The 23376-nt window shown below is 43.5% G+C and overlaps 2 pseudogenes; both read right to left on the bottom strand.

Annotated features, from left to right (window-relative positions):
• Window positions 1-5899: 5899 nt before the first annotated feature.
• LOC132832521 (zinc finger protein 675-like) overlaps window positions 5900-23376 on the bottom strand; it is a 30208-nt pseudogene continuing 12731 nt past the window's right edge.
• LOC132832524 (zinc finger protein 91-like) overlaps window positions 17138-23376 on the bottom strand; it is a 55790-nt pseudogene continuing 49551 nt past the window's right edge.

The raw sequence follows: 23376 nt of genomic DNA, 5'->3' as shown, positions 1-23376 counted from the left end.
CCTGAATACTCGTATTATATCATCCTCCAGCATTGCAAATACAATGGAGGAAAATGGGCAAAGTTCACCATTTTGAATTCTATTATAAACTTTTAAAAGCGACTGCAATATTGATATAATAATGACAACATTAAACCATTTTAAGCTATGTCTTTTGCTTACAAATCACAACTAAACTGTTATCTGTAGGCTTGTAATTTTCTGAATGGCTACAGCTTAGAGACTGCTGTGATGAATATGACTGACTCTTGGTGCCTGAACACCCAAAAACCTGGAGTGTAATTTCAAGAGCCCCCTCAAACAGACAGAATCAGCAGAAATTCACCACTTGGCAGCACAGTGGTTAGCACTGCTGCCTCACAATGCCAGGAACCCAGGTTCGATATTAGCCTTGGGTGACTATTTCTGTGGAGTTTGCACGTTCTTCCTGTGTCTGTGTGGGTATCCTCTGGGTGATCTGGTTTCGTCCCACAGTCTAAAGATCAGCAAGTTAGGTAGATTTTGGGAAATTGCCTGTATTGTCTGGTGATGTGCAGGTTAGGTGAATTAAGCCATGGTAAATGTAGGGTTACAGTTTGGGGTTGAGGCTGTGTGGGATGTTCTTCAGAGAGTCAGTGTGGACTTGATGGGCCAAATGGCCTCTTTCCACATTGTAGGGATTCTAAAATTCTACTTGTATTCCCTTCTGTGCTGTACTCATTTCTAGGTTGCTACCTGGTGGCTGCCTGATTGACATTCAATAACTAAATATCTCAAAAAGTAAATTTACACTTAATGTAACTGACATTTAAAATTACAATTATGATCAATTTTAGCCAGATTGTGACATAAAACAGACATAAACTACTGAAAACTCTGCCAGAAGCTATGCTCTTGCAATTGTTATCAATTTAACAAGTTTTACTGAAGCAAATGTTGAAAACAAAAGATTTTTAGTGAAGAGTGATAAGTTGTGATCTGATTAGCCTTACGATCAGTGCAATGGATAATTCTGTGACACTTACATTTTAAATACCTCTGTCTCAGTAGCAGTTGGATCTAGGAATGCTTAATGTTAATGATGAGAGGAAGACAACAATAACTGAAGAAATCTAAAATGTGTGATCATTGCTTTGTGGTTACGGATCAAAAGGATGTTGTTTTCTGCTACAAACATCTGCAAGGACTTGTTAACTGTACCTCACAAAACGAGAGCTAAAATTGTTTACCTTTTAGAAGGTTTTGGAAAGTAAGTGTTGAAGCTGTATTTTCCTAACTAAAGTTCAAAAGACTGTCTTAAGGTAAAAGAAAGCTGTAAGATAGACAAGAGCACAAATAAATACAACTGCTTGGCAACTATCCCAGGTGATGTAATTAGAATCACAGAGTCATAGAGATGTCCAGCAATAGAAGTGACCCTCCGGACCTATTCGTCCATGCCGACCAGATATCCTAACCTAATCGAGTCCCATTTGCCAGCACTTGGCCCATATCCCTCGAAACCCTTCAAATTCATATACCCATTCAGATACCTTTTGAATGTTGTAATTGTACCAGCCTCCACCACTTCCTCTGGCAGTTCATTCCATGCATGAACTATCCTCTGTGTGAAAAAGTTGCTCCTTCGGTCCCTTGTAAATTTTTCCCCCTCTCACCTTAAACCTATGCCCTCTAATTCTGGACTCCCTCATCCCAGGAAAAAGACCTTGTCTATTTACCCTATCCATGCCCCTCATGATTTTATAAACCTCTATAACATCCACCCCTCAGCCTCCGATTCTCCAGGGAAAACAGCCCCAGCCTATTTTGCCTCTTCCTCAGGCTCAAACTCTCCAACCCTGGCAACATCCTTACAAGTCTTTTCTGAACCCTTTCAAGTTTCACAACATCCTACCGATAGGAGGGAAACCAGAATTATACGCAATATTCCAAAAGTGGCCCAACCAATGTTATCACTGTCACAAGGACTTGCGATCTGCCCGAGGTTATCTAGAGTCACAAAAGCTGCCGGGTGAGCCTGGATTGGTTTTGGTCTGATAAATGCATGTATCCCCACATGGGTCACCGCTCGTTTGCATGTATTAACTCTAGTTATCCAAGTAGCGTTTGGAGCGATCAAAGGAACCATAACTGATTTAATGAGCCATTCGCAGTTTCATTGTACCGGCTGTGAGTACTTAGATATGCATAGCTTAATCTTTGAGACAAGCATATGCTACTGGCAGGATCAACCAGGTTACCGAACCCAAAACTGTTCACCGGTCAACTGGCGCCCGAGGCTTCCCCAGCCCGACACCACCACCATCCGGAGGTCATCCTGGCACTGGGTTCAACTCTGTTGAAATTCAGCCTCTCATCTGACCCAAAAGCAAGACACCCCGGTACTGACGGGTCAGACAGAGCATAACCCTTGCGCGAGAAAGGGTAGGCACATGCAAGCCAAAACAAGACATGTACGCAAGCTCAGAGGAGAGTGGGAGCTCCACCTTCTTGGCACCTGTCTCCAGCTCCTGTCCACCACAATATGACCTCCCAACTCCTATACTCAATGGTCTGACTAATAGAGGAAAGCATACCAAATGCCTTTTTCACTATCCTACCTACCTGTGACACTACTTTCAAGGAATTATGAACCTGCACTCCAAGGTCCTTTTGTTCAGCAACAGTCCCCAGGAGCTTACCATTATGTGTATAAGTCCTGGTCTGAATTGCTTTTCCAAAATATAGCACCTCACATTTATCAAATTTAAACTCCATCTACCACTCCTTCGCCCATTGGCTGGCCTGATCAAAGTCCCACTGTACTCCAAGGTAACCTTCTTTGCTGTCCACTACACCTCCAATTTTGGTGTCATCTGCAAACTTACTAACTATACCTCCTACATTCACATCCAAATCAATTATATAAATGATGAAAAGCAGAGGACCCAGCACCAATCCTTGTGGCACACCACTGGCCACAGGCCTCCAGTCTGAAAAGCAATGCTCCACCATCACCCTCTATCTTCTACCTTTGAGCCAGTTCTGTATCCAAATGGTTGGTTTTCCCCGTATTTCATGAGATTAGATTAGATTACTTACAGTGTGGAAACAGGCTCTTCGGCCCAACAAGTTCACACCGACCCTCCGAAGAGCAACCCACCCAGACCCATTCCCCTACATTTACCCCTTCACCTAATACTATGGGCAATTTAGCATGGCCAATTCACCTAACCTGCACATTTTTGGATTGTGGGAGGAAACCGGAGCACCCAGAGGAAACCCACGCAGACACAAGGAGAATGTGCAAACTCCACACAGACAGCCTGAGGCGGGAATTGAACCTGGGTCCCTGGTGCTGTGAGGCAACAGTGCTAACCCAATTTATCTTTGCTAACCAAGCTATCATGACAAAACTTGTTGGAAGCCTTACTGAAGTTCATATAGATCACATTCACCACTCTGCCCTCATCAATCCTCCTCGTTACTTCTTCAAAAAAACTCAATTAACATTTGTAAGACATGATTTCCCATGCACAAGGCCAAGCTGACTATCCCAAATTAGTCCTTGCCTTTCCAATTACATTTAAATCGTGTCCCTCAGGATTCCCTCCAACAACTTACTCACCACCGATGTCATGCTCACCGGTCTATTGTTCCTTGGCTTTTTATTATCACTTTTCTTAAATAGTGGCACCACGTTAGCCAACCATCAGTCTTTTAGCACCTCACCGGTCATTATCGATGACACAAATATCTCAGCAAGGGGCTCAACAATCACTTCCCTCACTTCCCACAGAGTTCTTGGGTACACCTGATCAAGTCATGGGGATTTATCAACTCTTATGCATTTCAAGACATCCAGCACCTCCTCCTCTGTAATATAGACATTTCTCAAGATGTCACCATCTATTTCCCCACATTCTATTTCTTCCGTATTCTCCTCCACAGTAAACATTGACACAAAATTGTCATTTAGTATCTCCCCATCTCCTGTGGCTCCATACATCGGTTGCCTTGCTGATCTTTGAGGGGTCCTACTCTATCCCTAGTTAACCTTTTGGCCATAATCTATTTATAAAATACCTTTGAATCTCCTTAAACCTATTTGCCAAAGCTATCTTACTGCCTTTTTACTCTTCTAAGGATACATTCGATCTCTGCTGTCTTTATCTGTCATATGCTTCCTTCTTTTTCTTATCCAAAACTTCAATTTCTCTAGTCATCCACCATTCCCTACACCTACCAGCCTTTCCTTTCACTCCAACAGGAATATACTGACTCTGGACTCTCATTTTTGAAGGCTTCCCATTTTCCCTCCGTCCCTTTACCTGCGAACATCTGCCCCAATCAGCTTTTGAAAGTTCTTCGGCAAAAGTGAGGACTGCAGATACTGGAAATCAGAGTCTATATTAGAGTGGTGCTGGAAACACACAGCAGGTCAGGCAGCATCCAAGGAGGAGAAAAATCAATGTTTCGGACAAAAGCCCTTCATCAGAACTGAAGTTTTGAAGGTTCTTGCCTAACACCATCAAAATTGACCTTCCTCCAACTCTGAACTTCAACTTTTAGATCCGGTCTATCCTTTTCCATCACCATTTTAAAACTAAAGCATTATGGTCACTTGCCCCAAAGTGCCCCCCCACTGACACCTCAGTCACCTGCCCTGCCTTATTTCCCAAGAGTAGGTCAAGCTTTGCACCTTCTCAAGTAGGTACATCCACATACTGAATCAGAAAATGTTCTCCTACAAATTCTTAACAAATTCCTCTCCATCTAAGCCCTTAACTCAATGGCAGTCCCTGCTTATGTTCGGAAAGTTGAAATCCCCTACCATAACCAGCTGATTATTCGAACAGAAAACTGAAATCTCCTTACAAATAAACATTAGGAACTTTTTTGGGTCAGTGAGATCATTGGGGCAAGTAGTCTGGTTAACACTGATGTCATGGAAAGGTCTCGTTCACTTCACTACCTGTGGACAGATGCTTATCTGCAGGAAAGCCAATTGTCATTACGTGAGTTTAGAATTCTAGATTAGACTTACAGTGTGGAAACAAGCCCTTCGGCCCAACAAGTCCCCACTGACCCGCCGAAGCGCAACCCACCCATACCCCTACATTTACCCCATATCTAACACTACGGGCAATTTAGCATGGCCAATTCACCTGACCCACATATCTTTGGACTGTGGGAGGAAACCAGAGCACCCGGAGGAAACCCACGCAGACACAGGGAGAACGTGCAAACTCCACACAGTCAGTCGCCTGAGTCGGGAATTGAACCCAGGTCTCAGGTGCTGTGAGGCAGCAGTGCTAACCACTGTGCCACCATGCCGCCCACTAGTTTACTTATATTAGCTCCACATACAAATACATATGGACAGAGACTCAGTAAAGAAGATTGATTATGCCACACACTTGTTCTGCACCATTGTCTAACAGGGGGAAGACCAGAATCTAAATGGTGGACAGTCCTGTTAAAAGAGGTGTCGATAATTTGTTTACTCATTTTGCAATGTGGTTGTTTTCAATCAATGGAGGTCGGGGTCAAAGGTGCTGTTTGTTCAGAAAGCCAAAAGCCGCAGAAATTCCTCATGTGATAACAACACTAATCCATGTCCATGAAAGAATCTATCTGGTGGTGGACTATACTTCAAAGAACACTACTTTGGTTGTCAAATATTTTCTGGCTTCTGATGTTTGTGAAAGTTGATATATAAATGAAAGTTCTGTCCTCTTACAGAAACATTCTGCTTCCTCAGAACTGAAAATTTGAAACCCATTGATGGAGAATGTATCCAGCTACAGTGACACTGACCAATAAATTGTGTTCAGGACACTTGCTGTAGGTTTGTGAATGTTTCAGTGAATAGGAAGATACTAAGCTCACAGATCAGGGAATTAGGTAAAAATTAAATTTATTGGAGGTTCTAAATATATACAAAAGATTAATAAACATCAGATGAAAGTAATCACATTCTAAACTTTGAATCAATCAAAATAACAAAAGGTTTGAAAATAACTAAGATCTTTCCTAGGACATAAGACGAATCTTGGAAGCGTGTAAGTTGAATATATCACATCATGATTCCATTGAGATACAATGGCCTGAGGGAATTCAGATCTGCCGAGATTCACCCTTACTCCTTCACCATACCCAGGACAATCATTCTCTTGGACAGTACAGTACATGCATTCCCATGGTAATAATGAAACAGCTGTCCGTACACACACACGTACATCTTTCGTCACCATCAAGTTAGTTAACCAAATCTCTCATATCCAATTCCTATGGCCTTGTCCTCAAAACTACATTCCTCTTTTCCTTCCTCCTTGACATCCGCGCTTCTCAAGTCCAGAAGAGAATAGGTAAATCACAGCCACTCTTTTCAAAACTAATTTTGTCCTTCTGGAAATTATGTTCCAGCTGTACAGAGTTCTGTTTGGACCCTATCTGGAAAAATGAGTTTAGTTCTGGACACAGTATTTCAGGAAAGATATATTGGCCTTGGAGGGACTCCACTGCAAATTCACCAGAACATTCCTAGGCCTAAACTGGTTCAATTGAGATAACAGGTTACACAGGCTGAGTTTGCATTTGCCTGAATGTGGAACATTAAGGGATAATCTAATTGAGATGCTTAAAATGATTCATCGAGTTGACAGAGAAAACCCACTCCCCATCACCCATCTTTTAACATTCCCTCCTTAAACCTTCTGGTGTTTATCTTCCTCTTTTTATTTCACACTATCCTCATTTCCACTTCTTTGAGCAAACTTTTGATCATAAGACCAGAAGGTAAAGGAGCAGAAGTAGCCCATTCAGCCCATCAAGTCTGCTCGGCCATTCAATGAAATAGTGGTTGATCTGACAATCCTCAAATCTATTTTTCCTGCCTTTTCCCCATAACATTTGATTGCTTTATTGGTAAAAGTCTGTCTTTCCCAGCCTTGAATATACTTAACAACTCATCCTCAACAGCCCTTACAGAAAAACATTCACAGATTCACTATCCTCCAAGAGAAATAAATTCCTCATCACGATTTTGAATGGGTGATTCCTCAGTCTGAGAATTTCCCTTTGATACCTGGACACTTCTACATGGGGAAACTTTTCCATATCTACCCGGTCAAACCCCTAAGAAACTTATATGTTGAGCATATCTCCTTTCATTCTTCTAATCACCAAGAATACAAGCCCAACTGATTCAAATTATCCTTAAAATGAAATCCCTCAATACCTTGGAATCAACCTACTGACCCTTCTCTGAACTGCATCCAATGCCAGTACATTTTTCTTATATAAGTACATCAAAGCTGTTCACTGTATTCGTGCTGAGATCTGACCAGTTACATATAATTTTAACAAGACTTCCCTATTTATATGATAAACCTCAGAATGTTTTACTATTTTCAACTGCTCTGTAAATGTAATCTAATGTCCTCTCACATTCCCTCCAATCCTCAAGGTACTGATCTGGAGTACAGATTGTAGATATTGACTGGCCTCTAGTGTTTTAAGCAAGTGGTCATGCAGCATGTGGGGACCCAAGCAGTGAATGCTGTGAGACAATGGACTGTCACAGCCAAGCCATATCCCACCCTCTCCCTGACTTCCCAGCTGGGCTTACTAATGACGAATGGAATTCCTTGCTGATTCTCCCATTTCATAGACCAGAGATACTGAGGCTAATTAAGCTACCTCTGTAACAACACCAGGAATGGCCCTCCCTCCCCCAGTGCTGGTCGATCCCAAGCTGAAGGCTTTCTAACCACTGAGTATTTGATTGTGTTCTTGGTCAGAGTGAGAGTCAGTGTGTGACTTGTACCTGACACTGCACTGAAAGGAAGCTGAGTTTTTACAGGCGTTTCTACAATACTGTCTCCTTTTGATGATGTTTGATCTAGTCAAAGGTTCAACTGACCTCCTTCAAATCATTAGCACAATGGAGGGAGAGACAGCTGCTGCTGAGACAGACAGTACTTTGGAATGACCGCTCCCTTGTGTGAACACTGGAGGGTAAACAACACAGTAAACTCTCAGTGCAATGGAAGCAAGTGACCCTGTTTCAAGTCTATGTAGCGACGACAGTGTCTGGTGAGACAGGAGGAGGACGTGGTGAAACAATGCTTGCACATCACATGGGATGGATTTGTCACTGTACAGATTCACTGATCTTCCAGGAGCTTTGTGAATTACTTAAATGTTTTACTGACACAATTTCTGCCTTGTGATTATGAATTCATGGATGGGGAGATACATCAATCATGTGAAAGCCTTCTTGGCCACCTCAGATGTAAAAGATTCTCTGTGTGAATCTGCTACTGTTCCAGGATGGTCCGAGACTTCAGGAGAACATTATCATAAATGTCACACTTAAACCATTTACTGGCTTTGTGGGTCCTTTGATGGACTGAGGCTTTAACAAGTTGGTGAAGGCTTTCTCTCACAGCTCCTGTCTGAGCAGCTTCTCGTCACAATGTTAGTGTCAGCGTTTCATAAGCATTGATGACTGGGTGAAGGCTCAGTCACAGACCTCACATTTGTAAGGCTTTTCTCTGAGTGAATGCGCCGGTGATTCAATAGGCCCGATAACTGTGCAAAGCCCTTATTATACATCTCACATGTGAAAGCTTTCTCTCCTGTGTGGAGGCGAAGGTGTTCATGGAGACTAGAGGACCGTGAGAATGATTTATCACACTCTGTGCATCTGAATGGCTTCTCTCCGGTGTGAATGCGTTTGTGTGTGTGAAAGTGGGATGAGCATGAGAACGATTTGTCACAAATCTCGCACTTGAATGGTTTCTCCCCAGTGTGAATGCGTCGGTGTTGTATGAGTGTTGATGACTGTGTGAAGGCTCGGTCACAAACTTCGCATTTGAAGGGCTTCTCCCCTGTATGTATCCTCTGGTGTGTCAGGAGGTCTGATAATTGTACAAAACATATCTCACAATTCTCACATTTGAAGGGTTTGTCCTCTGTGTGAATCCTCTGGTGGGTAAGAAGCCTTGTAGATGTTGCAAAAGCCTTATTGCAAACATCACACTTGAAGTGTTTCTGCCCTGTGTGCACTGCCTGATGGACCAGGAGGCTCGATGACTGCGTGAAGGATTTGTCACACACTTCACAGGTGTACAGTTTCTCTCCTGTGTGAATGCGCTGGTGAGTACGGAGTATTGATGACTGCGAAAATGATTTGTCACACACTTCACATGTGAATGGTTTTTCCCCTGTGTGTATGCGTTGGTGGACACGGAGGTTTGAAAAATGTGAGAATGCTTTGTCACACACCTCACACATGAACGGCTTCTCCCCTGTGTGACTGCGTTGGTGAAGGCTGAAGTGAGATGAGCGTGAGAACGATTTGTCACACACTTTGCACTTGAATGGTTTCTCTTCCATCTTGCTTCTCGAGTTTATAGTTGGTGCAAAGGTTGCATCTTGTATGTTGGGAAATCTTATGAGACTGTGCAGTCTTCCTCCACATCGTACTTGAACTGCCTCTCTCCTATTAGAAATGTCAGTGGTTCATGAAGCTCCATGAATGATTGAAGCTCTCACCACACTTTGAATTCAATCATACTTCTTTCCAGCCTCACCCTGACTGATCACTCACAGCTGGCTGGTTCTGATGGAGGGCTCCACAGCATTGACTGGTTTCAGATCTGATAATATGCGAAAGCTCCCCCTGACGCGACTGATTTTCAGATGATGGTTGGTCTTCGCTGTGTTGGGCAATGCTGCGAAGGGACGTGCTGTCTTCCCACAGTCTTGCAGTTGTCCCTTGGGTGATGGTTAAGATCTATCTGCACTGACTATCCTCTCTATATTCTCTGGTGTCGTAAAGTGCAATCCTTCTGTAAAACAGGAAAAGGAAATATGATTTTCTCCAACTCCCTTTTCTCCTTTGCTCATCAGTTGACTCATCAGTTATAGACAGTTAGACTGTACCACAGCCAGTCTCCTATTTTGTGTGTGTGTGTGTGTGCGCGCACCCGCGCGCGCTTGGGGCGGGGGGTGTGGGGGGCTGTGGGCAGATTCGTCTGTAATTCCTTTCTTTTTCCTCAACTGTCTGTCACATACCTTCTGTTTCCAAGCGGTTCACTGGATACTGAGCAGGCCCAGATAATGTGGCTACTTTCTTTCCTCCACCCAAACACCACCTTCTCAGACAAGATCAGCACAATGGAAAGTCATTCATGTCAAACGGAAAAGAGGCACCATTTCTCTGTGAGCTCACACCACTGAAATGTATCATTCTGGAAACATCACAGATTCCTCTGTCACCATCCCTGGAAATGTAGCAATCCACTGGCATGTGGGAAGTACTCAATATTGGATTCAGGTCAAATAGGTTTAAGAAAAATTACTACTCCCCTCCCAACTGATGAATGAGGACTTCACCTTATTCTTAATTATCAGGGACGTGGACTGAGGACAGAACCCAAAGCTGGGTGTCCATCAGATGCATTGAGCCATCAGCGGCAAGACTGTATTCTACTACAATCTCACAGTCCGGCATAGCCCTTATTCCATGGTTATCGTCAAATCAGTGGATAGATATCAGCAATGACCTTATTGATGGCAAGGTAGGGTTGAAGGGCCAAATGGATTACTTCTGCTTGAAAACGTTGAAAGCTGAGGGTGTTGTTGATTTGGTTCCTGTAAAGACTATAATGCTGCAGAAAGCTTAATATTCAAATATAACTGTAACATAGGTGACTGGTTTTGTGAGAAATTGAAAAGGGTTTTCTTTTCTGTAAAAATTGCTGCAAAGTATGTTAACTCAATGTTAACATTTCAAGTCCAGCAACTCGTCATCAGACAGAGGTCGGTTCTGATGAAGGGTCATAGCACTCAAAATGTGAACTTTTATTCTTTCCACAGCGCTGGAGAAACTCAGCAGATCTGACAGCTTCTCTCTATTTTTATTTGCTTCAGATCGGCAGCACCCATAGTTTTATTTTAGTGTTTTGTCAATGTTGCTCTTAGTTTTTTTTCGTTAGAATAAAAGCCCTAGAATCATGTAGTACAATGATTTTTCAGTGGTCACTGGGAATCAAGATCTCTTTTAAATATTAAACAAAAACAGAAATTGCTGGAAAAGTTCAGCAAGTCTGGCAGCTTTTGTGGCGAGAAATCAAAGTTAATGTTTCGGATCCACTGATCCTTCCTCAGAACTCATGGTAGCGAGGAAAATGCTGTTTTTTTATGCAGAAGATAGGGTGGAGCGACATGGTAAGAGGTATGTGATAGGTGGAGGTAGAGCCCAAAGAGAGAGAAGAACAATTGAACAGACAAGCGAGTGGATAACAATCAGCCTAGGAAAATGAGCAGCTACTAATGGGAACAATTAGAGGCTAACATGGATAGTGTGTAATAGCAGACCATGTGATAACAAGGTAAAACAAGGCCTAGTGTGTGACGATTGAGTTAAGTACATGGGAGAAGGTGCCTTAAACTCTAAAATTGTTAAATGCAATGTTGAGTCCAGAGGGCTGCAGGTTTCCAAGCAGAAAACAAGGTGTTCCAGTTCTTCCAGTTTGCACTGAGCTTCATTGGAGCACTGCACAGCACAGTGGCTCAAAGGTTAGCACTGCTACCTCACAGCGCCAGGAACCCGGGTTCGATTCCATCCTTGGGTGACTGTATGAAATTTGCACATTCTCCCTGTGTCTGCATGGGGTTTCTCCAGGTGCTCCGATTTCCTCACACAGTCCAAAGATGTGTAGGTTAGGTGAATTGGCGATGCTAAATTGCCCAACTGTGTTCAGGGATGTGTATGTTAGATCTATTAATCGCAGGTAAATTTAGAGTAAGAGGGTAGGGGAATGGGTTTGGGTAGGATAATCTTCGGAGTGTTGGTGTGGACTTGTTGGGCCGAAAAGCCTGTTTCTAAACTGTAGAGATTCTATGATTCTTTGCAGTAAGCTTGAGACAGATGTCGGCTGGGGAACAAGGTTGTGTGTTGAAGAGGCAGGATCTCCTTTTTTTTATAGATAGAACAGAGGTGTTCTGCAAGCAGTCACACAGATGACGTTTGATTTGCCCAATACAGAGGAGATGACACTGTGAACACTGAATACAGTAGACTAAATTGAGTAAGGTGCTGCTTCACCAGGAAGTTGAATTTGGGCCCTTGGATAGTGAGAAGGGAGGAAGTAAATGGGCAAGTGTTACATCTTCTGCAGTTGCAGGGGAAGGTAGCATGGGGCTGGGGGTTTGTTGGGAGTGAAGGAGGAGTGGATCAGACTAATGTGGAGGGAATGGTCTTGCGGAAGGATAATAGGGGAGGAGAGGGGAATGAATGTCTGGTGGTGGCATCCTGCTGGAGGGATGGAAATGGCAGATAATAACCCTCCAGATCTGGATGCTAGACAAATGGTAGGTGAGGCCAAGGGGGAACCTCATCACTGCTGTGGGAGGGGATGAGGGAGATCTGTCAGACCCGTCAAAAGGCCCTGTCAACTAGTGTTGGAAAATGGTTGGCTGAGGACGAAAGTGGACATTTCAGAGGCCCCCTTGTCGAAGTTGGCATCATCACAACTGATGCAATGGAGACAGTGGAATTAGGAGAATGGAATACAGTTTTTTTACAGAAAGCAGGGTGTGAGGACTTTGTGAGGATATATAGCCAAGGTAATTGTTGGAGTGAATTGGTTTGTAGTGGTTATTGACAGCCAGCCTACCCCCAGAAATGGAAACATAGATATTGTGGAAGGGAAGGGAGGAGTCGGAGATGGACCAGGTGAAGGTGAGAGCAGGATAGCAATTGCAATCAAAATTGATAAACTTTTCCAATTCTGGACAAGAGACGTAAGCAACTCCAATGACAATGATTTCCCAGAGAAAGAGTTGTGGTTGGGAGCTGGAATTAGACTGGAACAAACAATGTTCCACCTAACCCATAAAGAGGTAGGCATAACTGGGGCCTATGCTGGTAACCATATATTTTAAACATTTTAAAAATGTTAGTTGTTTCTCCAGAACCTGAGAAGTCTCTCAAAAAACACCATTAGATTAGAAACAGGCCCTTCGGCCCAACAAGACCACAATGACCTGCCGAAGCGCAACCCACCCATACCCCTACCTTTACCCCTTCACCTAACACTACGGGTAATTTAGCATGGCCAATTCACCTAACTCGCACATTTTTGGACTGTGGGAGGAAACCGGAGCACCCGGAGGAAACCCACGCGGACACGGGGAGAATGTGCAAACTCCACACAGACAGTTGCCTGAGTCGGGAATTGAACCCGGGTCTCTGGCGCTGAGGTAGCAGTGCTAACCATTGTGCCACCGTGCGGGTCACCTTAAAAATGTAACACTGAATGTTGTGGGATCTTACTGTGCACTGATTTACTGTCAAGTTTCCTACACTGTAATAGTATCCACACTTCCAAAAATCTCATTACCTGTAAACAGCTTGGGGACATCTGGTGGTTATGATAACTCTATATAAATGCTCTTCCCTCAGATACTTAACGAGCTAGGGTGGCAGGTGGCCTAAGAGAAATTTAAAAATAACAGGAAACATCCAGATCACAACATACAGAGAAAACTGACCGTTCCCAGTCCACAGGATAATAACTAGCTTCGAAGAAACACACACACACGACTCAACAAGACAAAATCAAGAAGAATCCTCAGATATTCTTCATCTCCCGGATGATAACATCTCAGCTTCCTAAATTCAAGAATGACCAGTAACAATACTCAGCCTAAAAAGCAGAGGGAAATGCTTTCAATAAACACACTCAATATCCAACACACAGTTCCAGTCACACAGTTCAGCACAAAGGTCCGAGTAAACGGCTCTCTCAGCTGGATCTTCTCACACAGCATAAGGGACATTTCCACCCCTGATTACCCACAGGATAGTCAGACTGCCTGAAGATTGGTGTGGATGTTATGGGATACAATTTGTATAAAAGCTGTTCCTTCACTCACCATCTCCTCACTTGGTTTTCAGTCCCTATAGGAAGTGAATCAGCTCTGGAAGAGGAAGAGGAAGATCGTTCCCTTGCGCGGAGTGCGACCGCAGCGTAACTTGGCAGTTGTGGGTTATGCTGTTGAAGTGTTAGATGTGTTTCTTCGTTTTTTCGCTTTTTAGTAAGAAGTACTCGAATGTTTAACTTTTTAAACTTTATTCTCCTTGTGTTTCTGCTTTTTAGCGAAGATCCTATACCTCGGCACAATTAAATCGAAGATGGCACGATCACCGGCTACTTGTAAACTTTTCACTGTACTCATGTGAGTACATTTGAAAAAAAAACGTATTTCCAAATTATTTGAAAAGGCTATAATGGGAAAAGTGGATGGGTTCTCTGATTGACGTCTCTCAACAGCCAATCCAAATATTCCTGGAGCAATATGCATTTCTTAAACCTTGGGAAATGGAGGTGACAAGTTTGAGCTGCAAATGAGGTGGGGATTTTATTTCGCCATTGTCAAGATTAGATTAGATTCCCTACAGTGTGGAAACAAGAGCACACTGACCCTCTGAAGAGTAACCCACTCAGACCCATTTCTCTCGGTCTAATGCACCTAACACTATGGGCAATTTAGCATGGCCAATTCACCTGACCAACACATCTTTGGACTGTGGGAGGAAAGCAGAGCACCCGGAGGAAACCCACGCAGACACGGTAAGAATGTTCAAACTCCACACAGCTTGTTGCCTAAGGCTGGAATCGAACCTGGGACCCTGGTGCTGTGCTAATTACTGAGCCATCGTGCCACCCCATTGACCCATCTGAATCAACCCCACTGATTGCAACTGCTGTCTCAGTTCCCTGTGTGTAAATGTTTGACATGGGTTTCCTGTGTGGGAATAGTGTTCTTCATCCTTAGAGGCTTTTAAACTGACAGTAGGTGTGTGAGATATGTCACCTTGGATGTGATTGACAGCAGGTCAGAACAGGAATTGCCAACATCAATGTTTTCTGCAAATCATCACTTTGAAGAGAAAAGATTGTTGGAAACAGAATGAAATTAAAGCACTGAGGGTGAACAGAATATGTTCTGAGAAAGGTCATAGACTCACAGATACATAATGATGTAAAGCACAGAAATAGACCCTTCGGTCCAAGTCATCCTTGTTGACCAGATGTCCCACCCCAATCTAGTCCCACCTGCCAACACCCAGCCCATATCCCTCCAAACCCTTCCTATTCATATACCCATCCAAATGCCTTTTAAATGTTGCAATTGTACAAGCCTCCATCACTTCCTCTGGCAGCTCTTTCTATACTCGTACCACCCTCTGTTTGAAAACGTTGCCCCATATGTCTTTTTTATAGCTTTCCCATCTCACCCTAAATAAACTGTCACCCCTCGGCCTCCAACGCTCCAGGGAAAACAGCCCCAACCTGTTTAGCCTCCCTCTACAGCTCAAACCCTCCAACTCTGACAACATCCTTGCAAATCTTTTCTGAATGCTTTCATGCTTCACAACATTCTTCCGATAGGAAGGACATCAGAACTGCAAGCAATATTCAAAATGCAGCCTAACCAATGTCCTGTACAGCCCAACATAACTTTCCAACTCCTGTACTTAATATTCGGAACAATAAAGGAAAGCACCTTCTTCACGATCCTATCTAAGCTGCAACTCTATTTTCAAGGAGCTATGAACCTGAACTCCAAGGTATCTTTTTTTTCAGCAACACTCCCTAGGATCTTACCATTAAGTGTATAAGTCCTGCTAAGATTTGCTTTCCCAGATTGGCACCTGCATTTCCAAATAAAACTTCATCTGCCATTCCTCAGCCCATTGGCCCATCTGATCAAAATCCTGTTGTACTCTGAGGTAACCTTCTTCCCTCTCCACTACACCTCCAATTTTGGTGTCATGTGCAAACTTACTAACTATTTACAACTTACAATTCTTATGCTGACATCCAAATCATTTATATAAATGAGGGGAGACAGGGAAAAAAATATACAAAGATGAGTGTTCAGGGTTAGGACAGTGGGGAGTATTAATGGAAGTTTTCCCAGGTGGGTTCGTGAAAGAGGGGAAAATGGCAGAGGCAGGCGATGGGATTGTTTCAATCTTATTTCCCTGATGAGAGAGACCATTTACCAGGGAGCAGAGATTTAAAGTCAGGATTTAATGGTAGGATTAGTAAGCTGAGGCATTTTTTTCACCCAGAAGGTGGTGAGGAATTGGAACTCATTTCAGAAACCGGTATCATTCTTAAAAAAAGACATTTGGATATGAGCTTGAAGGAATAGCTGTGCACATTTGAAATAAGAGTGAAATAACTTTTCTACAATCACACCATCCAGCAAATACTCACAGGGAAAGTACAGAGTGGATTACATTCGGAGTCAAGCTCTGTCTCAACTGTCCCTGGAATGTCAGGTCAATCTGGGTCATTCTCACACCTGGATTAGGAACAAGACTCACCTGCCAAAGTCATTCAGAAGTTCCTACATTACTGACCTTAATGTCAATGGATGTCATGTTTGAAGCAAGACATTGGCAAATTGGGAATCACCAGAAATAATGGTTCGAGAACACACCATAGCTCGATCTTACTGAGGAATACCACAGATTTTCGGATGGTTGCTGGTTGCTCTGGAGTGTGGCTGCACTTGAGCCAGTGAGATTTATGATAGCTGTGTTTTTGCTTGATGTGGGGGATCCTTTATCAATATCTAGTCTATAGGTTGTTCCTCTCTCTTAACAGTCTACCAGCTTTGTTCCATCACTCTCACTTCTCTTGATAACAGGGATTTTATCATCTTTCACAGCTTGAAAAACCCAGACACAAAGACAATGCTGACACCTACAGCTCTAACTAGTTTCCACTTTAAATGGAATCAAACTTTCCAGCCGCCAATTTACACGGGGTAATTCATTCGCACACAGCCTTGGGACTATATCACTCAGAAGATGACTCTGACAATATTTTTTTCTTTCAATGTTCAATAATGTTCTGCTCCCTGTAACTTGAAATGATAAACCTATTGACAGAGAAAATATCCCATCTACAGTAACACTGACGAGTATATCATTTTTAAGCACACTTCGTATAGGATCCTTAATGTTCCAGTGAATAGAAATACACTAGGCTGCTAGATAACGTAGTTTGTTTTAGATTTTAAAAAACATGTTCGATTACAGGTTAAACACCTATACAGGAGATCAAACAAACAACAGATAAACAATAACTTAATATTCAGCTTACGCCAAACTTTAAATTAATCAAAATAACAAAACATTTGAAAATTCTTCAAGCTCTTTCCCAGAAAATGAAATGAAAATTGGAATAGTATAAGATAAAAATATCAGTTATTACAGTCAGATATGGTTTGTGGAGACTCACCCCAACTCCTTCACCATACTTGGGTCAGTAGACTTCCCAGTCAGGACACAACACACATTACCCATGGTATTAGTCAAACACACGTCACTTGAAGAGGATTTGTCGATAAATCACCAACTAAAGACAGCTGATTCTACCTCATACCCTCTCCTGAAAGCTGGCTCACTTTACTGACAGAAATCCACACAACAGGGTTTACACTTTCAGAATACAACAAACGCATTTTTTTGGAATATCCCTGTTCTTTAATCTGACTCCCAATTCTGATTGTCAGAAATGACTCCAAACATCAGTGACATAGGTTGCAGTTAGGTTCTATAATACAAACATATCAATGGTTACACAGTGATCACATGGGTTCATAGACTAGACAGTTTTCCTTCCTTTCCCAGGTGAGTCAGACAGTGCATTCTAATTCCCAATTGTTTGCCCTCCATTGATCACAATGCTACTATAGCCTCCAATCTGGTTTAACCATTGCTCATATCCATGCATTTTATTCTGTTTCTTCCTGATCAATTTCCATTACGGTTCAGTCTAGGGGACAAAAGTTTGGTATACGACTGATTTAACCTTCCATCACCAGATTTGACTGGATCACATCAAATATTAATGGTCCTGCTTTCCTTTGCTCAGTACTCCAGGACCCTCCTAAATAGGATCAATAATCCACAACTTCTCCTTCCCCAATGGGAAGTTCTTACGGAAGTTGTACAGAGTTCTGTTTAGACACTAAACAACCTGCACACTAAACTGGGGCAAAATGAATTAATATGAGAACTAGTCACTCAGACAGAATGTGCATTCCTTTGAAAGTGGAAAAGTAAGGGATAATCTTCATGGAGGTGTTAAAGATGATTAAACAAGCTGATGGAGAGAAGCATTTAGAGAGAAAGCATTTCTCTGGTGGGAGAGTCCAGCACAGGGGCACAGTATTAGATCCATGCCATGTGAGGGTGATTCCTGAGTGTCAGTGATGGAGTGAATACCTCATCACACTCACATTTAAATAGTTTCTCACATGTGAATCCTCTGATGCAGCAGGAGCTTTGACGAACTGGAGAAGGATTTGTTGCAGACATCACATAAAAATGGCTTCTCCCCAGTATGAATGCGTTGGTGCACACGGAAGCTCGATGACCTTGAGAATGATTTGCCACATACATCACACGTGAATGGTTTCTCACCAGTGTGAATGCGCCAGTGACTGACCAAAGTTGATGACTGGGCAAATCCCCTATTACACACCTCACACTTGAAAGGTTTCTCCCCAGTGTGCATGCGTTGGTGCACACGGAGGTTCCCCGACTTCAAAAATCCTTGGTCACACACCTCACACTTGAATGGCTTCTCCCCGGTGTGGATACGTTGGTGCTTTAGCAGCAGCGATGACTGTGTGAAGGCTCGCTCGCACACCTCACACTTGAAGGGCTTCTCTCCCGTGTGAATCCTCTGGTGTATCAGGAGATCAGAGGAACAGGTAAAAGATTTTTCACATTCCGTACACTTGAACGGTTTTTCTCCTGTGTGAATCCTCTGGTGTATCAGGAGGCTTGTAGACTTCAAAAAGGTTTTATTGCAAACCACACACTTGAATGGCCTCTCCCCTGTATGAATACGTTGGTGTGTGCGGAGATTCGATGACACTGAAAATGATTTGTGGCATACCTCACATGTGAATGGTTTCTCACCCGTGTGAATGCGCCGGTGTTTCACCAGAGCTGATGACTGTGTGAATCCTCTGTTACACACTTCACAGGTAAATGGTTTCTCCCCTGTGTGAATATGTTGGTGATTCACAAGCGTTGATGATTGTGTGAATGCTCGGTCACACACTTCACACTTGAATGGCTTCTCTTCCATTTAGCTGTTCATTATACTAACTTTGTATATAAGATGCACCTTGTGGGTCAGGAAATTGTGTTGAGCTTTTGGAAACCTCACACAAACATCATTGCCTTCTTCCTCTAATCTCGTGTTAAACAGATTCGAGGCCTGACTAATGTAAAAGCCTTTGAGGATGAAGAGTGTTACTCCCACACTAGAAATCCCTGTCAAATATTTACCAGGAGAACTGAGAGCGCAACTGCAATAAATGAGGTTTTACTCAAACGGAGCAATAGCAAGTTTAAATCTCCACCTGATCTGCTGCTCAAAGTCACCTCCATTTCACTTGACAGTTTCCCAAGCTTCAGGAAACTCACGTTGGTCCGGAAATATTTGGATTGACTGTGAGAGACGTCAATCAGAGAGTCCACCCACTCTGCCCATTGTCTCCTCTTCCTCTTCCAGAGCTGGTTCACTTCCTATAGGGACTGAAAACCAAGTGAGGAGATGGTGAGTGAAGGAGCAGCTTTTATACAAATTGTATCCCATAATATCCACACCAATCTTCAGGCAGCCTGACCGTCTTGTGGGCAATCAGGGGTGGAAATGTCCCTTTGTGTGAGAAGATCCAGCTGAGAGAGCTGTTTACTCGGTGGCTTGTGCTGAACTGTTTGACTGGAGCCGTGTGTTAGATAGTGAGTGTGTTTATTGGAAGCATTTCCCTCTGATTTCCAGGCGGAGTTTTGTTGCTGGCTTATTTATGAATATGAGAAGATGAGGTGTAATTGGTAGCTGGTTATTATCCTGTCCACTGTGACTGACCAGTTCTTCCTGTGTGTTGGACTCTGGGTCGTGCTTATCTTTTCAAACTCCTCCAAGATAACTTGGTAAAAACAATGACTGTAGATGCTGGAAACCAGATTTTGTATTAATGGTGCTGAAAAGCACAGCATTCAGGTAGCATCCGAGGAGCAGTAAAATCGACGTTTCGTGCAAAAGCCCTTCATCAGGAATTTAGGCAGAGTGCCTGAAGGGTGGAGAGATAAATGAGAGGAGGGTGGGGAAGTAGCATAGAGTGCAGTTGGTGAGTGGGGTGGGGATGAAGGTGATAGGTCAGGGAGGAGGGTGGGGGAAGGTAGCAAACAGTACAATGGGTGGATGGTGGCGGAATGAAGATGATAGGTCAGGGAGGATGGTGGAGTAGATCGGTGGAAAGAAAGATAGGCAGGTAGGACAAGTCATGGGGACAGTACTGAGCTGGGGGAAGGGGAAATGAAAAAGCTGTTGAAGTCCACATTGATGCCCTGGGGTTGAAGTGTTCCGAGGCGTAAGATGAGGCGTTCTTCCTCCAGGTGTCGGGTGGTGAGGGAGCAGCGGTGAAGGAGGCCTAGGACCTCCATGTCCTCGGCAGAGTGGGAGGGGGAGTTAAAATGTTAAGCCACAGGGTGGTGTGGTTGATTGGTGCGGGTGTCCCAGATCCAAGATAACTTGCAATGCCAAAGCGCTAGCATGTAAAGCAGAGCAGGTAGTTGAAGCAGGTTCCATGTTCTCAAGAACAGTGTTTGAGGTTTAAAGGCAAGCTGGACGCTTTCATGTTCTGATTTTGATTTTGAAATTCCATGAAATTGAAATTAACATGAAATTTCAAATTGTATTAAGTTCACAATATGAAGTGGCTGAGGTAAAGAGCAGTGACATCTTTAAAGGGAAACTAGATAAGCATAGGAAGAAAGAAACAGAAGGATCTGCTGATAGGGTGGGATGAAGAGGGTGGGAGGAGGATCCTGTGAAGTATAAACATGAACCAACTCGGCAGAATAGCATGATTCTTACTGTAATTCTGTAACTTTCTTTGATTGGATTTGAATTTACAATCTTTGCATCGTTAAGCCAGCATCATAGGAATTCAGCTGCTATACCTGGGGATACACGTATTGAAATGTCTTTTTATGTGCTTTTAAAGATTTAAAGCCTCGGTCTTTCTCAAAAATCTGGGCTTGTATTTGATAGTTTTGCCCAGTACTGTGACTGATAAATTGAACATCCCAAGTTCAGCTGAGCGAATGCTAACATTCCAGGAGAAAGCATAACCCTTCAATCAGCTATACTGAAGTAATACAGTTCTTAAATTTTAGTACAGTATTTCCTACCCCGAGTGTTTTCTTCAACAAAATTGTTGCAAATTGTTGCTCAGTAGCACTGCTGCCTCTCAGCACTATGGACCCAGGTTCGACTCCTCCCTCGGGCGACTGTCTGTGTGCAGTATGCACATTCTCCCGTGTCTGTGAGGGGTTCCAGTTTCCCCCCGCCCAGAGTCCAAAGATGTGCAGGATAGGTGAATTGGCCATGCAAAATTGCCCATAGTGTTCAGGGATGTGCAGGCTAGCCATGGGAAATATAAGGTAGGGGAATGGTTCTGGGTGGGTTGCTCTTCGGAGGGTCGATATGGACCAGTTGGGCCAAATGGCCTGTCTCCACACTGTTAGGATTCCATGAGAAGTGGAGAAATTTCTCAATCTCAACTGAAGCAACATTTGTCCTAAATGTTTTTCGGTTAAACACACACTCCCAGAATAAAGTTTTCACCAACTCAATTCATATTGAATTAACAGCCCCTTGTACACTCTAAAAGGGCGGCACGGTGGCACAGTGGTTAGCACTGCTGCCTCACAGCACCAGGGGCCTGGGTTCAATTCCCGCCTCAGGCGACTGACTGTGTGGAGTTTGCACGTTCTCCCCGTGTCTGCGTGGGTTTCCTCCGGGTGCTCCGGTTTCCTCCCACAGTCCAAAGATGTGCGGGTCAGGTCAATTGGCCATGCTAAATTGCCCCTAGTGTTAGGTAAGGGGTATATGTAGGGGTATGGGTGGGTTGCGCTTCGGCGGGTCGGTGTGGACTTGTTGGGCCGAAGGGCCTGTTTCCACACTGTAAGTAATCTAATCTAATCTACCTACACAAATTCTGACTGAGGAGTCTGTCCCCTCAGCAAAGAAGAACTACACCGTACTACACCAGGAAATACAGAGGATAGACACTGCAGATAGATCCTGACAATCACTCAAGGGACAACTGCACAATTGAGAAAGCTGGTAGTCTTACACATCTGCTGAGGAGATGCAGGAAAGTGCTTGACTACTAGTGGGGAGGTGGGGTTGGGGGGGCAGTGGCAGTGAATGTAATTTACAGAAGAATGTTTTCTGTCTCTCACTCACACATTCTTCTGTAAATTACATTCACAGACCTAAGAGTTCAAGGGACAGAGAGAGAGAGAGAAGGAGAGGTTGGAAGCTAGTGTAAAGATGAACTCTTTGTAGTCAGATTTGAATGTGCCCTTGCTTATCATGGATTCAATGTTTATGTGTTGTTTCCTGGAGCTCGAGATCCGGGAATGTTATGAATTTAATTTGCATTTTGGTAATCGAAGATGATTTTAAAAGAAAACGCCATTTTGTAGGGCAATGACAATAGACAGGAGACAATAGACACAGAAGTAGGCCATTCTGCCCATCGAGCCTGTGCCACCATTCATTATGATCAAGGCTGATCATCCTCAATCAGTATCCTGTTCCTGCCTTATTTCCATAACCCTTGATTCCACTATCCTTGAGAGCTCTATCCAACTCTTTCTTAAACGAATCCAGAGACTGGGCCTCCACTACCTCCTGGGGCAGAACATTCCACACACCCACCACTCTCTGGGTGAAGAAGTTTCTCCTCATCTCTGTCCTAAATGCCCTACCCTTTATCCTATCCCTACCCTCTGGTTCGGGACTCACACATCAGCGGAAACATGTTTCCTGCCTCCAGAGTGTCCAATCCTTTAATAATGTTATACGTCTCAATCAGGTCCTCTCTCACTCTTCTAAACTCAAGGGTATACAAGCCCAGTTGCTCCAATCTTCCAACATGAGATAGTCCCGCCATTCCAGGAATTGACCTCGTGAACCTATGCTGCACTCCCTCAATAGCCAGAATGTCTTTCCTCAAATTTGGAACCAGAACTGCACACAATATTCCAGGTGCGGTCTCACCAGGGCCGTGTACAGCTGCAGAAGAACCTCTTTGCTTCTATACTCAATCCCTCTTGTTATGAAGGCTAGCATGCTATTAGCTTTCTTCACTACCTGCTCTACCTGCATGTTTGCCTTCAATAACTGGTGTACAAGAACACCCAGATCTGGACATGTTAGCTGAGCAAGGTTAGTTCATTACCTTTTTCACATAGTTTAGTCTCGTCTCTCATTATGGTGTACT

Source organism: Hemiscyllium ocellatum, chromosome 35 (genome assembly GCF_020745735.1).
Source record: "Hemiscyllium ocellatum isolate sHemOce1 chromosome 35, sHemOce1.pat.X.cur, whole genome shotgun sequence".
Classification (NCBI taxonomy): domain Eukaryota; kingdom Metazoa; phylum Chordata; class Chondrichthyes; order Orectolobiformes; family Hemiscylliidae; genus Hemiscyllium; species Hemiscyllium ocellatum.
This window is presented reverse-complemented; position numbering and strand designations above follow the sequence as displayed.